Raw genomic sequence first — 15,854 nt, 5'->3', positions numbered from 1 at the left:
CACCCCGTGCCACCCTGTGGTTTTACTTACGAGACCATGGAGAGGACATGAGAAAGTGGGATGGAAAATCTACCGCGACCCTAGAGGCACGGGTACGTGAGTTGCAAAAGAAAACAATCAGGAAAAAGGGATTCTCCGAAAAGTTTGCTGCTCCAACTTCCAGCAGACAGTCCTTCAAACACAGAAACGAGGAAGATTCTGACCAGGATTAGGGGGGCCCTGCCTCCAGCCAGGGGGAGGAAAGGGACAATCGAGTTTATTGGACTGTGTGGATTCGATGGCCTGGCACATCACGCGCACAGAAGTATAAGGCTTTAGTAGACACCGGTGCACAATGTACTATAATGCCATCGAGCTATAAAGGACCAGAGCCCATCTATATTTGTGGAGTGACAGGGGGATCTCAGCAGTTGACTGTATTGGAGGCTGAAGTGAGTCTGACTGGGAATGAGTGGGAAAAGCACCGCATTGTGACTGGTCCGGATGCTCCATGTATCCTTGGCATAGACTATCTTAGAAGAGGATACTGCAAGGACCCAAAAGGGTTCCGGTGGGCTTTTGGTATTGCTGCCTTAGAGACAGAGGGCATTAAACAATTATCTACCTTGCCTGGTCTCTCAGAGGACCCCTCTGTTGTGGGGTTGCTGAGGGTCGAAGAACAGCAAGTGCCAATTGCTACCACAACTGTGCACCGGCGGCAATATCGCACCAACCGAGACTCCCTGATTCCCATCCATAAGCTAATTCGTCAATTGGAGAGCCAAGGAGTGATCAGCAAGACTCATTCACCTTTCAATAGTCCCATATGGCCAGTGCGAAAGTCTAATGGCGAGTGGAGACTAACAGTGGACTATCGCGGCCTGAACGAAGTCACGCCACCACTGAGTGCTGCAGTGCCGGACATGCTGGAACTTCAGTATGAACTTGAATCGAAGGCAGCCAAGTGGTACGCCACAATTGATATCGCTAATGCATTTTTCTCCATCCCTCTAGCAGCAGAGTGCAGGCCACAATTTGCCTTCACTTGGAGGGGAGTCCAATATACTTGGAATAGGCTGCCCCAGGGGTGGAAACACAGCCCTACCATTTGCCATGGGCTGATCCAGTCTGCACTAGAGCAGGGAAACCACGACAAGAGGCTAGAGCAACCCACAGCTAGGTCTGAAAATAGCTCCTCCAGAAGCACAAAGATGTAGCAAATTATCAGTTTAATAATTCTGACAAGCGGTTACAAATGACTAATGATCAAAGAACAATTCATTCATCTTTACTTTTAGAATGATAAATGCTGGATGTATTCTTTAAGAAACTTTCTGACCAAAATCAAAATGGCATAAAGCTCTTGAGTTAAGCCTTGAAAATTAAATCACTGTTAAAAAGCTACTTAGAATGGAGTCTCTTTTCAAGCAAAACTAGTGACAGGCAACTGTGAAGCCATTGTTCAGGACTGAATCTTTTTTTAAAATCCCATGATCCACCATGCAGTGGGTGAAAATAACGTTTGAGTATAACAATAGCATGTCTACTAGTTAATTCAGTTGATACCTGTTTCTTTTGTATTGTCCCATGAATAGTGCTTTCCAGACAAAAGATAGTCTTGGTGAAGTTTGTCCCTGTTACATCTATAGACAGGTGAGAGAGGAAGGAAAAAACAAACAAACAACAACAACAACAACAACAACAAAACCAGGACATTGATTTTAAAAACATTATTTTTTGTATTTCAGAGGTCAGCCTTCTAAAAACATTTTAAAAGGCAAATACTGGTTTCATAGGATTAAAAGCTAGGTCTTGGGATTTTCTGAAGCTCTTATCATAATTGTAAGATTTGCCTTTCAGCATTATTTAAAATCCATTCTGAATTAAGCTGATAGAGGATTAGGATAAGGAGAGTTTGTTGTATCTAATGTATTAAAGAAACAAGTAACCAGAGGCTGAAAATAGCAGAATAGTTGTATATTGAACAGTAACACGTCAAAGGCTTGACACAAAGCCTCTTCCTTCTGCTCAAGGTAAATATTCAGGGATGTTGAATGAGCTGATTTTTTAGTTACGTCTGAAAGAGAAAAAGACAGACTTCTAGATCCAGGCAGCTGAGTGGGCTAATATTTCCTGCAGACAAACTGAAATATATTTGTGGCATTAAATACAAGGCATTTGTGTGTCTCTATAGAGACAGACCTGCAGCATAGATTGGCTTTTGGAGAGGATATTCACTATGCTCTGTTCTACCAGGAGGTGGGGGGATCGTTCATATCAGTGCAGTGTGCTGGCACCTGATCCACCATCACATTCTCGTCTTCGGGTCTGAGATAAAACCAGCAAACTTCAATGTTCGATATAAGACAGAGTTATATAAAATATAACTCTGAGATTAACAAGACATGTTAACAGCAGAGAGGAAGCAGTGGGGAGAATCAATAGTTTTAAAATTAAGTGAAGTTTTTATGGGTCTTCTGTCTGCTGTGGGTTCTTGTTATCATCACCTCCCAAAGGTTACCACTTGATCATGTTCAGGTGGAAACCATCACCACTTGGTTTTGGTTTGAAGGAAAAATGGATACCATCCACTGAATGCTTTCCTAGGTGATTCCCTGGAAGCATTCCAAGAAATCTTGAAGTAATCAGATATCACATGCCAAGAAGCAGAAATCTGAAATGTTTACAAGTATGTAGAAGAACAGAAGAACAGAAGAGGAAGGCCTGAGCTTGTCCTACGTGAGTGGAAGGATGGGGAAAAAAGGTTTATATCACTAAGGAAAAATCAAGCACCGAGAGTCTGATGTAAGCTTCTTAGATAAGTGCTCATCATTAGGTGTGCCTATTGACTGTGTCACTGTTGGTGCTGGGCCTGTGAGCTTTCTGGTGAGTCATGTGCCTGGGAAAAAAAATAAATTAAAAAAAAAGATAATTTGGAAGGGGCCCCCAGAGATCATCTGATCTAACCTTCAGCTTGAAGTAGGGCTAGCTCCTGTGGTAAAACAGGTTGCTCAGGGCCATGTCCAGTCAAATCTTGGAACATCTCCAACTATGGGGCTTCCACAACCTGGTAGGGCAACTTGTTCCTGTCCTTGAGTACTCTCAGTGAAAACGTTTCCATTATCAGAATTAAGTTTGTTGCAGTGTGTGCCATTACCTCATTTTTTTGCTGTGTCACGGTCAGAAAAGTCTGGCTCCAGCTTTGCTCTAACTCCATTTAGAGAGTGGAAGACTGCAGTCAGTCTCCTTTTATCTAGGTTAAATAAGCCTCTCCTCATACATTACACAGTTCAGCCCTCTAGCTGTTCAGGTGGCCCTCTGGCCTCTCCCCAGTTTGTCAGTAACTTTCCTGAACTCAGGAGCCAAACCCAAGAAGTGGTATTAGAGGTGTGCTGAGTAAAGAAGAGTAATCCGTTCTTCCCACCCACTGGCAATGCTTTTAATGCAGCCCCACCTGTGGTCAGCTGTTTTTGCCACAGGAGCATACTGCTGGCCCATGTTCAGCTAGTCTACCAGCTCCATAGGTGGTTTTCTACTGAGCTGCTCCCCTTCACGTTAGCCTTCACCAAGGACCCCAAATACCAAAGGTGAGAGTCCTGTTCTGCCTATTTTTCTACCCGTGGCATGAGATTATGACTGTGGGATTTAGTCTTTTACATTTCAGCAGCATATGTGGAGACTACACAGTTAGCTCAGGGAGTACAGCAGGCTGTTAGAGGCCTGCGCTGCTAGGGACCGGATCCAGTGACCCGTGTGATTCCAACAGGTCCTTTCTTTTCATTTAGCACATCAAGCCACTGCACGTAAAGGTTATCTTCCTTCATAAGTCAAAAATGATGGCATACTGTGTTGTAAAACTGTATTAAATCGTGGCACAAGCATTCTCTAGGCCAGTCACAAGTTAAAAGTGTAGATCAAAAAAGAAATCAGTTATTTATTCTCAGAAATGCATATTTTCAGTTTAAGAAAAAAAATGTTGCACTTCAGCTTCACCTCATTCTTTCAGCTGGTCTGTGTTGTACATACTCCAGATAAGCAAGTTCATTCCAAAACACACCCAACTGATTTTTTCTTTCTCAAGGGCATGAGTTGCAAGTGAATGTATTTTTCCCTAGCACTATAGCATTTGCTTAATGATTACCAGTAAATAAATACTTTTTTTTCCCCCCCTTTATTCAGGGCCACAGAAAGCTGAGAAGTATTAGAAAAGGCAAGGTAGACAGAACGTATGGGAAGGTGTTTTATTCACCAGCCCTAACTACATAATGTATATGTTTGTAATATGCTCACCCTGCTCCATGAGCTTGGCTTATCTATAGTAAAGTTAGCTGCTGCAGTCTTATGATGATGTGCGAATCTTTCAGAAACAACTGTTTTGAACAAAATCTTGAAAATATGAACAGTAAATGGTTCTAAATTCAGCAGATAAATCTAAAGAACCCAATTTCTTTCATAATACCATAGTCTTAAAGTAGTGTCATAACTCAGACACCTGACATACGTTTTGAAGCAGTTGGTAAGTAATAATACTCTGTGCCCCTAGCAATTCATCTTTCTTTAAAACATCTCTTTAATAGAGCAGAGTAGCTTCTTTTCTTGCAAAGAGGAGACCTACAGCCACGAGCTGCCAGTAATGTGAGTGCAATACTTTTTAGTGTGTGTAAGGAACATAAAGAAAAAGCCATGGCTGTTTCCTCTTGTTAGCAATCTGCCACTGCCAGCCAGTTCTGCTTAATATCCACAGTCATCTGTGCACAAGCTGGGAAGCAGTTTCACCATTTGGTCTTTTCCCTTGAAAGCAGTGAGTGAATTTCTAGCCCTCCTCAAATATGTGAAGTAACTTGAGTGTTCAGGAACATGCTTATCTGGTAGCACAGTTCTTCCCAGTGGTCTTCTTGCAAGCAGATGATGCTGATTGTGCAGCAGGTGCCTAGAAACTACCAAAGACGAAACAGCCCTCACCACAGTTTGTGACTTGGAGTGTCAGGTGATATCTAGTGTTTGAGGATGAAAACACACAGTCTTGCACTTACTCTGAACTTATTTCTCGCTGTTGAGTTATACATCCAGCTCCTGTAGAGCAGCAAACATACCACTGTGACCATCAGTCTGTCTTTGCGTGGAGAGCACTGCTGACTTTAAGCTAGCTAAGCTTAAGCTTATAGGCTTAGACTTAGCTTCATATTTTATCCTACAGGTTAGCTGCTTATCAAGTCTTCTATCAGTCTTCTATCTAAGGCTTTCTGCTAAGGCTATCAGTGCCAAACATCTGGGTTAGGGATGTTAATGTAAGCTGACAGTCAGGTACTGATATTTGCAATAAGTAATTAATCCCTTAAGCACAAAGGAATTTTCTGTCAGTTAAATTTGCTTATTACAGTTTCCCTGAAAGAATGATAAAGTTGATAGGACATGGCTTATCTTTCACCAAAATTTCTTCTCACGGTCCCAAGACTCACCTCTTTTTGCTGTCTGGATTGTCAGCCTGCACGACACGTCATTCCCACATTAGGGTTCATCTCTTTGAAGCTGTGGTTTTCACGTGCTAGTCAGCACTAGACAATACAGCAATCAGTCAATATGGATTTATATGAATCAGCTAGGCATTACAGCTTTTTTCCCTATGCAGTTACTTTTTTCTATGCAGTTTCTAAAAAAGCATGCCCTGTTAGTGTGGCAATACAGCCCTCATTTAGTTAATGTATCTTCACATAGGTAAAGGAACCTTAGGCAAGGGAGTAAGAAAGGCCAACTGTAAGGGATGAAGGAAGAACACAGGGTTTAATGCTGTTCCATTTTCTTTTTTCTTTCTTTCTTTTTTTTCTTTTTTCTTTTTTTTTTTTTTTAAGGAAATGAATGACGATCACAAAATGAGAGAAAATTTGCATTGACTGTGCTTTACAGAAAGTACACCGAATGTAAGTATAACGGCAAATCTAAACTTATTTAGTACTGGAGAGAATTTTAAATGGTGGTGGATTTTGAACTTAAAATAATTAACTTACTTCTCAGGATGAGCTGGAAGGCAGTTTTTTTTACTGTTGACCACTGTGTCAACTGTGTTTTGTTTCCACTTTCTGTGCTCGAGTGAGAGATGTCAGCTCTGGAAGGTGCCAGCCTGCCACTCCAGGAGTGTTTTTTCCTCCAAATGTGTATGGAAGCTTGTCTTACAGCACAAATTTCCTACAGCAGCTGAAGTCATGGCAACTAACAATATACATAGTGCTGCTTGCCTTGCTGATCCTGCTGAGAGACACAGCAGCCTACACAGCAGTAATAACTCTGATGCTCCCAAAAAAACAAGGCCATTTCAGCAGTGGCAAGTCATGGGAACTTTTTGAAGTGTCCAGCCATAAGAGAGTATGAGACACTTAACATAAAGAGCTCTTAAAGTCTGCTTTTCACTGGGAAATATTTCTTCATGTAATTTAGGCAAAGCAAGCTATCAATCATGTAAGGAGTACATGGGCCTGGAGCACTGACTGCCTGTGAGTGCACTGCAGTGCTTCTTTGCAGGCATTCAGTGGGATTGCTGACATGAGTGGTCATAGATATTATGAGTGCTCTTAGCTATTACAAGTGATGTTAAAACAGAAGTGGATTAACAAAAGTCAGGTAGACTTTATGGCCTTCTCCATGTTAACAGCAGGTCAATGTTTCTTTACAGTCTCAGTTCTGACTGTTGGTGGTAAGATGTTTAGGTTGGACATCAGGAGAAAATTCTTCTCAGAAAGAGTGGTCAGGCATTAGAACGGATTGCTCAGGGAGGTGGTAGCGTCACCATCCCTGGGGGTGTTCAAGGAAAGGTTGGACGTGGTGCTTAGGGACATGGTTTAGTGGATGATACCGATGGTGGTTTGATGGTTGGACCAGATAATCTTGGAGGTCTTTTCCAACCTTAATGATTCTGTGATTCTATGTTTGTCTCTGAGAAGACCAGCAGGAGTGGACATAAGGTGTCTTTCCTCTTCTCAGTGCTGTATCTGTGCTGGGGTTGACAGCCTACCACTTCATCCCTAGAAGTTTCTGTTGTCATGATTTCATGCAGTATTTCCTGGTATCTTGTTGTCTGACTCGAGTGTCATCTCCAGCTCAGAGACAAAAGACAAGAAGTCACAAGTCTGACAAAACAGCGTAAAAGATGCCGCTAAAGTACAGGATTTACCCCAAATACTAGGTAAATCCTTGACTGTGGTTGCTGCTAGGACCATTCTTCCAAATCGAATGCTTCTTCTGTTTGACATTCCTGTGTTGAAGGCACATCCCCTGCACTAACCAAATGAAGCAGATACCTATGCAATAGGAGAACAGAGCACATTCACTTGGTATTTTTAATCTTTTTTTTTTTTTTTCCCCCAGTGCTTTATCATGTCTATTTATTGGTATTTTACCGAGATTCGTGACTTATGTTTGCTATTTTGCCTCTGAAGAAAGATGAATTTCTGCACATTACAGGCTAGCACAGCAGTGAAAGATGGCTGGTGAACAGTGGGTCAGTAACATAATTAGAGGTTCAATGCCTTCCTAGAACTGGAAGTTTCTGCTTCTGATGCCTTCATCTTGGGGGAATATGTGGTTTTCTATCATTTCCATTTTATGCAGTGGAATGAGAACCTGTGAGAATTTCAAAAAATCTCTGTGTTTCTGATATTTTAAGTGACTTTTGTGAGAACAACTAGCATGAATTTCAAGGAAAGAAAATTTCAGTTTAAATGTCACCTACAGCATAATTCAGACCCTCACACTGATGCAGGACTTCACCTGGAAGGTTGTTGCTCTGTTGTCACTCTCACTGATGTCTGCAGAAGCCAATGCTTTTGTGCTTTTCCATGAGTTTACTCTTAGGTTCCAACCTAACTTATTAAGTTGTCCCTACTGTATTCTTCCCTTGAGATGGGATGAAGCTGTACTTTTTCTTCCTCTCTGAGGATTAGTATTCTCAAGAAGACTGCACTTTTCCTCCATGCCTTTTTCATATTAAAAATTCAGGGTTGCTTTGCAACATCAGCACCACCATGTGTTCCTCTTCGGTCAGTAGTCTGAAAGCTGTAACTGGAGACGGACCTCTCCCAAACCCTGTGGAAACCATTTGGAGTCTAGGGTTGTGAGAACCAGTTGCTTCAGCACTTCTTTAGTAGATAAATTCATATACATTTGATTTATACATATTAATTTTTCTTGCCTACATCTGATTCTTGCATGTGATTTATCCTGTTCAAGTTTTGGAAGGTACAGACGTGATTTTTCACACAGGCAGAGCATAAATAAGTGGCCATTTGCTTCTCTAGTCCTTGAAAGAAAAAATGTGTTATTTAGGCTTAAATAAATCATCCAGATGTGTGCCTGTATCTTTTGAGGTGCGTTTTGCCCTTAGACTTCTTCAGCTAAAGGAGCACCATCGTCTGCTGTTTCAGGAAGGTTTCTTTAAAGAAGAAAAAAAAAATCATAAACATAACTATAGTAATGTATATGGTACATAAATCACTTAACTATAACTAGCTGTTGCAAAAATAATAAAACTACCCACACAAACAAAGCAAAGAAAAAATGCAAAGGAGACTGAATCTGACTATGTACAAAATGAAGTTGAAAGCCAAAATAAAAGGGAGATAAAATAAAAGGGAGCCAAAATAAAAGTGGAGATAAAGCAATCTCTGTCTGTAACAGGATTCTGTGGTGTGACTGTAAGAGCAGCACCTGAGTGTGTGTGTGTGTATATATATATATATATATATATATATATGTGGTACAGAAGTGACAGTACATGACCTTGATTTATGTAGTTATTCCAAATTATCTCTGTCCAGTTGTTTGTGTCCCATACCCATCTTGGGAGTGGTACTTGATGCTCCTTCTCTCTCTCTCTTTTTGCAGTGTTTCCAGGAGTTGAGTTTTCCCCTGCCAAAATACTGCCCTATTTGGGATCTTCAGAGGATGTATCCAAACAAATCTGACTGCTGTGAGTATTTTTGTGTTTGACACAGATTTTCCCAAGCAAGAGTAAAAGTGTGCCAACAGATGCAGGCCATGTGCTTAGCTTCCCCTGGGCCTGGCCAGGAGGCTGTGGGCACACTGGAGGGGCACCAAGGAGAGTCCAAAAAATGTCACTGCCCCAGCCCCTGTGGTAGATTGCAGAGCCAGACCTTGTACTGGGTGACAAAATGTTCCAAGACTTTCTGGAAGCCTGTGCCAGCCTGTGAGGGTGAGCTAGGTGAGTTACCATGGTAAGTGAGAAGTGATCCATCTGGGAACAGACAGTGTTTCCCTTTTCCCAGATGCGTTCAGCTGGCTACAGGATGAGATACCCTTTGATTTAAAGTCAGACTTAATGATTTCTTGTGGAACAGCTTTCCATGTTCTGAGGCTACTAAATGTGCTAATATCTGAAGCTCAGAGTAGGAATTCTGCGACAGCAAAAAGAAATGTAACTCTGCTTCTGTTAACCCCAGAATTCTACTGTCTCAATAAAACAACAGAAAAATGTTCATAATACTCAAACAAGGGGAAAATCTTCCAGGTCTGTTCATATGCTGCTCCCATATCATGGTGCAAGAGAACTGTCTAGTTGTGAAATTACAGTCTCATTGTGGGGCTCTTTCAGAAGACGTCTTTGCATTGGCATTGCACAAGGCTTGGACTCAAAGGTTACTATTGTCAGGGGAAGGGACATACTTGGTGCAGGGATGGGCACCCAGCCACGTGGTAAGCACCATTTTGTTCCTGCCTGGTGTAGCGTTGTCTGTGACCCTTGAACAAAGGTGGAGAAGCCTGAATCTCCTATATTTGAATTTCTTTGTCATCAACACAGCAAAAGGCAGAGATTAACCTTTTATTCCACTGATTTATCCTTCATATGCCACAAACTATAAATTATCTGCCTTTTTCCTTGCAGATAGTCCCTTATAATTTCCTCCTGCCTGCTGACTTACCCTTAGAATGTCCTTCTGTATCACAGATACCATCTATTTTCTCTCGGGTGGTCTCATTGGTACAAATCTAACTAAATTTTCGAGCTGTTGTTCTCAGTTGGGATTTATTTTTTCAAGTCTGCTGCTTCTATTTTGGACCTAGAAAAGGACTGATGTACTTGAAAGCTTATTGATTTTTCCCAGCTAGATGAGTGGGTGTCATAACATAGGTCTGCCTATAAAACTAATTTTGGTCGTATCCTTGGATACATCAACAATACTATTTTGTTATTTCTTCTGGAATAATTTATGACTGCCAGCATTATTCAAATATCCCAGCAATAGCTAGTAGTGATAGAGAGAGTCAGGCTGGCCTGTCAGCAATGTTCCTAAACTTCATTGAGGGAAAATCTCAGGCAGTTCATGTTCTGAAAGGGACTTTGTTATCATAGCGATGTGTTATCATTATGAAGTTGCGACAATGTAGTTATTTTTTTATTCAGGGTCTTTAAAAAAAAAAAATCATATGTATTCAAATAGAATTTCTGGTACCTGGCAACCACAGCAGTGGCAGATTCAATTACCTAAATGCTGTGTTGGCCTACAGCTGTGCCACATTAGCAGTTTCAGCACAGGCCTCTTTCTTCTTGCTGACTGGGAGATGATGGTAGGTAAGACAGCAATGCCTCTCCAGCAGGTAGTAGGTATGTCCTGTGCGTTTGCAAAACAGAGCCATCGCATTGGTCGTGCTCTGTGGTTGCTGGGTGACCACTGAGCCTGAAACATGCACTTCTCTTCCTCTGAGCTTACCTTCCCTGGTGGGAGAGGCAGAGAGGAAGTAGGCCAATGCTGTTCACCCTCCTTCATGTCTGGATCACCTCCAAGCATTCCCATGGCTCCTTCTGAGGGCACAGGAGTTTACCCAGGGCAGACCACTGACAATGTACAGTCCAGCAGCCAGCCTTAGGCTCCTCCAGGAGCAGCTTTGTGCCTTTTGACAGGCAGGAGAGCTCTCCAGTGCAGGGCAGAGCACATGAAACCCTGCTAACACAGCCAGGCCTGCTGCAGGAAGAACCACAGCCCCTGGAGATTCACTTTTAATCCTCCCCACGCCTTTCACACCTGGGATATTTGCAGTAAAATTGAAAGGTGTTGCTTCTTTTCCCCCTTTTTGGAAAGATATTTATGCATTTCATCTTTGTGTTGTTCCTTCATAAGCAGCACAGGTCAGCTACTGTTGGAGGACTGGCTGTAATTAACCTGTGTGATGTTATTTGTAGCTCTTTTTGAGGAAGGGCTGTTTTGTCTTCATCAGCCCATGAGCCTTATTTTAAACAACCAAAAAAAAATAATGTGTAAATGGGATTTTTAAAGGTATTTACTCTTGTCCATGAACATGTCAGGAATGCGAAGTGAATCCTTTTGAGGTGTCAGAGAAATGTTATTTCCAGGTAAACCGAGCATCTCAGTAAAGGCACCTCTGACCACACTCAGCTCTCCACTGTATGCCAGACAAAAGAACCACAGAATGGTTTGGTTTGGAGGGGACCTTAAAGATCATCTCCTGCGACCCTTCTGCCATTGGCAGGCACACCTCCCAGTAGACCACGTTTCTCAAATACGCATGAGATGCTTGGTACTTTGAAGTCTTATCCATGATCTAAGAGAACTTACTCTTATCTCTTCGTACAGAACAGGAGTCCTTCTGGAGTGTGTTTCTCAAGCCCCTCAAAAGAAGCAGTAGGAGGAGAAGCTTCTGCAGTGTATATGTACATCCAGAGGGCACCGTGTGTCCTGGGCCGTGTCTGAGGTTCTATGGCATTCCTACGTTACACGTAAAGTTATTGATGAACTGTGTATCATGAATTATGCTTGAGATAAGAATTGGTCTTTCAAGGGATTTCTAATAGCCTTAAAATCTTACTTCAAAAAACTGCAGGGGTAAAAAAATGCATAGCTTAGAGGTATTGGAAGGAAACCAAAAGCAGTATCAATAGCTAGGTGATCAGCTGTGTCTGTTTCTTAAAATAGTTGCCCAGCCATTTCTTAGAGCACAGCCAGGAGGAAGGCTGGATCTTGTGTTTGTGACCTCAGTTAACGCTACAGATAGGGTGAATTCTAAGAAAGTGCCTGCATTCAGGCTAAAAGAATTCATTATTTGTGAACAATGCTTCAAAAAACAGGTGTTCTGAATTTTGTGAACATTTTTATCAAAGTTGTGGAGTAAAGCTATGAATGCTCTCAAAATATCTATGAATGTATTTGGGAAGTATTTAAGTAACAAGCTAGTTTATTCATATAGAAGTAACTTATCCCATGGATTGAAATTGAGTTCTCGTCAAAATATTTTGTATCTAAATATTTTCCTTTACACATATATTATGTTAGTGCTGTGACTTTCTCCTGAGTGTATATTTTAAATGTTTTTTATCTAAATACTTTTACATTTTATAAAAATGTTTTATTTGTATATCTTTAAGGGTACTTAAATATAATGCATAAATACATTTGAAAATTTATATATTTAGCAACAATATTTAAAAATATTTATATTGAATTTATAGTAAGCATTTTTAATAGTTATATATTTTATTTATATTTCAAAGTAATGTTCAAGAACAGTTTTTCAAATGTATTGACAAAAGCATTAATGGTCAGGGCCTTAATCAGAAGGGAGTGTTTACTGGAGTTCACTGGTTTTGTGTAGTTAAGTTTTTTAGAAAAAATACATATAGATTTAACTCAACAAAGAGAGAATCTATAAAGTAAATCTTTAATTTGCCAATTGGTTAATAAATTGCTAGAACTAATTATTGAGAACCACTTCTGTGAAGACATATTAACTCTCACACAAAATCACCCAGGTATCCCTCTCCCAGGTGTGGGAAGGGGCTGGGCCCTGGGTGCCTGCACAGGGTCTCGCCAGCCTGGAGCTGCTGCCTTGGTGCTGGAGGAGCCCCTCCTCACTTCACCGTCCTGGAGCTACCCCAGGGACAAGCCCAGGGACTTCTCCATCACTTGTTTTGGCACAGGCTACTGGGTTTGGGATGTGCTGGCCCAGCAGGTAAGAGGGATCAGGTGAGGAAGGTTGTACTGAGTGTTCTGGGAGTAAATCTCTTATCAGCCAAAGCACAGCAAGGAGGGGAGTAGGATTGCTGCTGGAAGAGCTGAAAGGAGCATCAACTCATTGCTGTTCTGGGATGTTTAGGATTACAGGCCTCTGTGGGGTAGGAGCTCCCTTTGTTATAAGGCTGCAGTACAATGGCATAGAAGCAGTAAGAAATAAAAACTGTATCCGCACCTTTCAGGTCCCTAACGAGTGCTTTAACTGAGGAGGCCATAAAGCCTAACTCATTTTTGCATCGCAGGTACGATGCAATCCCTCTCCTGGAGAGCACTTGCATGCTAGAAGATTGCTTTAAAGCAATATAAATGGCTCTTAGTTAAAACCTCAGCATGGTTTCAAAAGGGAGAGGCCAGAAGGGAGGAATCACCTTCAGTAATCCCACCTTCACCTTCAAATTCAGTAATCCCCATTTTAAAGTGCATCCTATTGCAATTTACTGCTGAGTAAAAGAGATACTTATAGTTCTGACATTTAGTTTCCACTGATATTTCAAAATAAATACATTTTATGAAACTTTTTTTTTGGAAGTTTATTTTTATTTTATATGATAACTGACTCCAGATTTGAAGAATATATTTAGCATTGACTGTAATTTTCACTTCTCTAGAAGAGGAATACTAATTTATGGCTTGTGTTGAAGAAATGCTTACGGCTGGGGATTTTTTTTAACTGAGATTTGGACTCTATAAAGGCTGCTATAGATTGGTGCTCTGCCTGGGGAGAGTCACATCAAAACCTCTGTTCGGATTCTGTCACAGGCTTTTTGCAAAGCCTAATCATCCCACACAGTTGTATTGAAATTCAGTTGGATGCAAATCAGCTGTGTTTGTATTTGTGCCCCCACCTAGTTCACCTTCCAGCATACATCCTAAATGCTGCTTGATAATGTATGTGCACGGAAAGTCCCTAACTGAACTGATCCTGAAAACCAGTATCAGAAATCCTGCCTAAACAAATTATGAGATCAGCTGAGCGTGGGCAAGCTGAAAGGGGCTTGCAGGAGGTGTCTACTTGGCCCCACCCTAAAAACACCCATTTCCTTCCAACCCAGCAACTAAGGGAGTAGGAGACAACTGCATCCTGTATCTGTGATGGGTGCATGGCTTGTAGGTATGCATAATGCAGACGCATTGAAGACAAGCTGTTTTGCCAGTGATTATTGCTGACAATGTTTATTCTCTCCAGCAGATGGCTCAGCCAGCCTGCAACCAGACACTTCTCACCAGCCCCTGGCAATCTCACCCACAGGTGTGTCATTGTGTCCTTTGTGCATTATTCTAGATTGGCTCCATTGAAATCAGCTTTGTTTAGATTATGTGGAAAAGTAGTTTTTACACAGACCCAACTGAATATTCATTACTACCTTTGAAAAGCACATTTCTTAAATTTGAAACGTTTCCAGCAATAGTGGTTCTGTGTCAATAATGAATTGATATTATACTGCAGCTGCAGAACTTGTGAAGAGATCATCTCAGGTCAGTAGTGCCTGGCAGATTTATTTTCTGTAATAACAAAGACCAGAATGAAAAGCATACAGCTAATTCAACAATTCTGTTTTATAATATGACAGTCCAAGTGTCTGCTTACTGTTGCTATAAGTTACTGGACTCATGTTATACATTTCCCCTTTGAAAGATCAATACCTGTTCAAAAATAAATATTGTTCTAGATGGAAAGCTGGCCTTCAACAGTACGTGATTTCTGCTTGCTCTCTGCTGCTTCCTGTAAAGCTAGATACACACCGAGGTAAGACTTGAAACCACAGGGTCTGTGGTTTACATTGTGTTGACTTTTCCCATCAGAAAAATCTGTACTGTTAGATAGCTTATTGGTTTCTAATTCCAAAATACACAATTTCAGTAGTTAATTATGCTTCCCTGTTTCTTTCCCCCTTTAAGTATGTTTCCTTTTTCAAAACCTTACCAATTCAATTTCTCATTTATGTGGATTTAACTCTGTTTAAAGGGAAGGATGCAGTGTTTTAAATAACACATTCTTAAGGAGAAGATGAACTGGCGGGGTGTGACATACTGGCAAACTGATTCACTGCCCTAACAATTCTCAGCACTGGCATGGTTAGAGGCATGGACAGCAGAGGCAGGAGTGAGGCAGAAGATGACTATTACACAGTAATTTGGGCTGTGGAAAGTGAAATGGCAGCAACTGTTATCCGATTGACTGCTCTGTGAAAAAGAGGTCAGTCAGGAGACCATGCTGCACAGGGCCTTTGCTGTCCAGCTCACATCCACAAGCTCCAGAAGCTTTTATCATGAGGGTAGGCTGAGTTTTCCCACAATGTCAGACATCTCATTCTGGGCTTGGGTTTTGAGGCTTGAATGAATGTATAAAGCTGCACACTGGCTTTATTTATGCAACATCTTAGCCAGGTTTCAGGCACTGGAGTTGTAAATTACATCACATCAAGGCATGAGGGAATATTATAGAAAGCCAGATGGGTCTTGAGAAGTTTATATATTTATTTGTGTACTTCAGTCAAATATCTTGTGATCTGTAACATCACCCTGGCATAAAAATGTTTCAGATTTCAGACATCATGCATGCTTTGAAGTTAATGCTTCTAAAATGAATGCTTTTTTTTCTTGCAAAACTTAACCATCCCCATAGAGTGTAGTCTGAATGGAAAAAGACATTAATCTACTTATTATTTGCAGAACTTTTGTACATGCAAAACTGAGACTGTGGATTTGTTTCTGTACATTTTTGTAAGTAATTGAATCCATTAGTTTTTGCTATGGAATCTCACTAATCTGTCCATTGAACCCTATTAAGTATTGATGTTCATTTTGTGAATAATAAATGTGAAATAATAAGTGTGAAAA

At 41.1% G+C, this 15,854-nt stretch overlaps 1 long non-coding RNA gene across 10 annotated transcripts in view; it reads left to right on the top strand.

Annotated features, from left to right (window-relative positions):
* LOC311432519 overlaps nucleotides 1-15,854 on the top strand; it is a 24,076-nt gene extending 8,222 nt beyond the window's left edge. For 2 of the 10 annotated variants that reach the window (XR_014690103.1, XR_014690104.1), the window contains exons 2-3: nucleotides 8,854-8,938; nucleotides 11,580-15,854. This is a non-coding gene — a long non-coding RNA (uncharacterized lncRNA). Of the gene's footprint in view, nucleotides 1-1,140; nucleotides 3,567-5,828; nucleotides 5,898-8,853; nucleotides 8,939-11,579 lie in introns of those variants that run through there. The other 8 variants (XR_014690105.1, XR_014690106.1, XR_014690107.1 and 5 more) reach the window with 8 other exon arrangements.

The sequence above is a fragment of the Aythya ferina genome, assembly GCF_964211825.1.
Source record: "Aythya ferina genome assembly, chromosome: 2".
In the NCBI taxonomy this organism is placed as follows: domain Eukaryota; kingdom Metazoa; phylum Chordata; class Aves; order Anseriformes; family Anatidae; genus Aythya; species Aythya ferina.
Note: the sequence above shows the minus strand (reverse complement) of the source record. Positions and strands in the feature narration are given on the sequence as shown.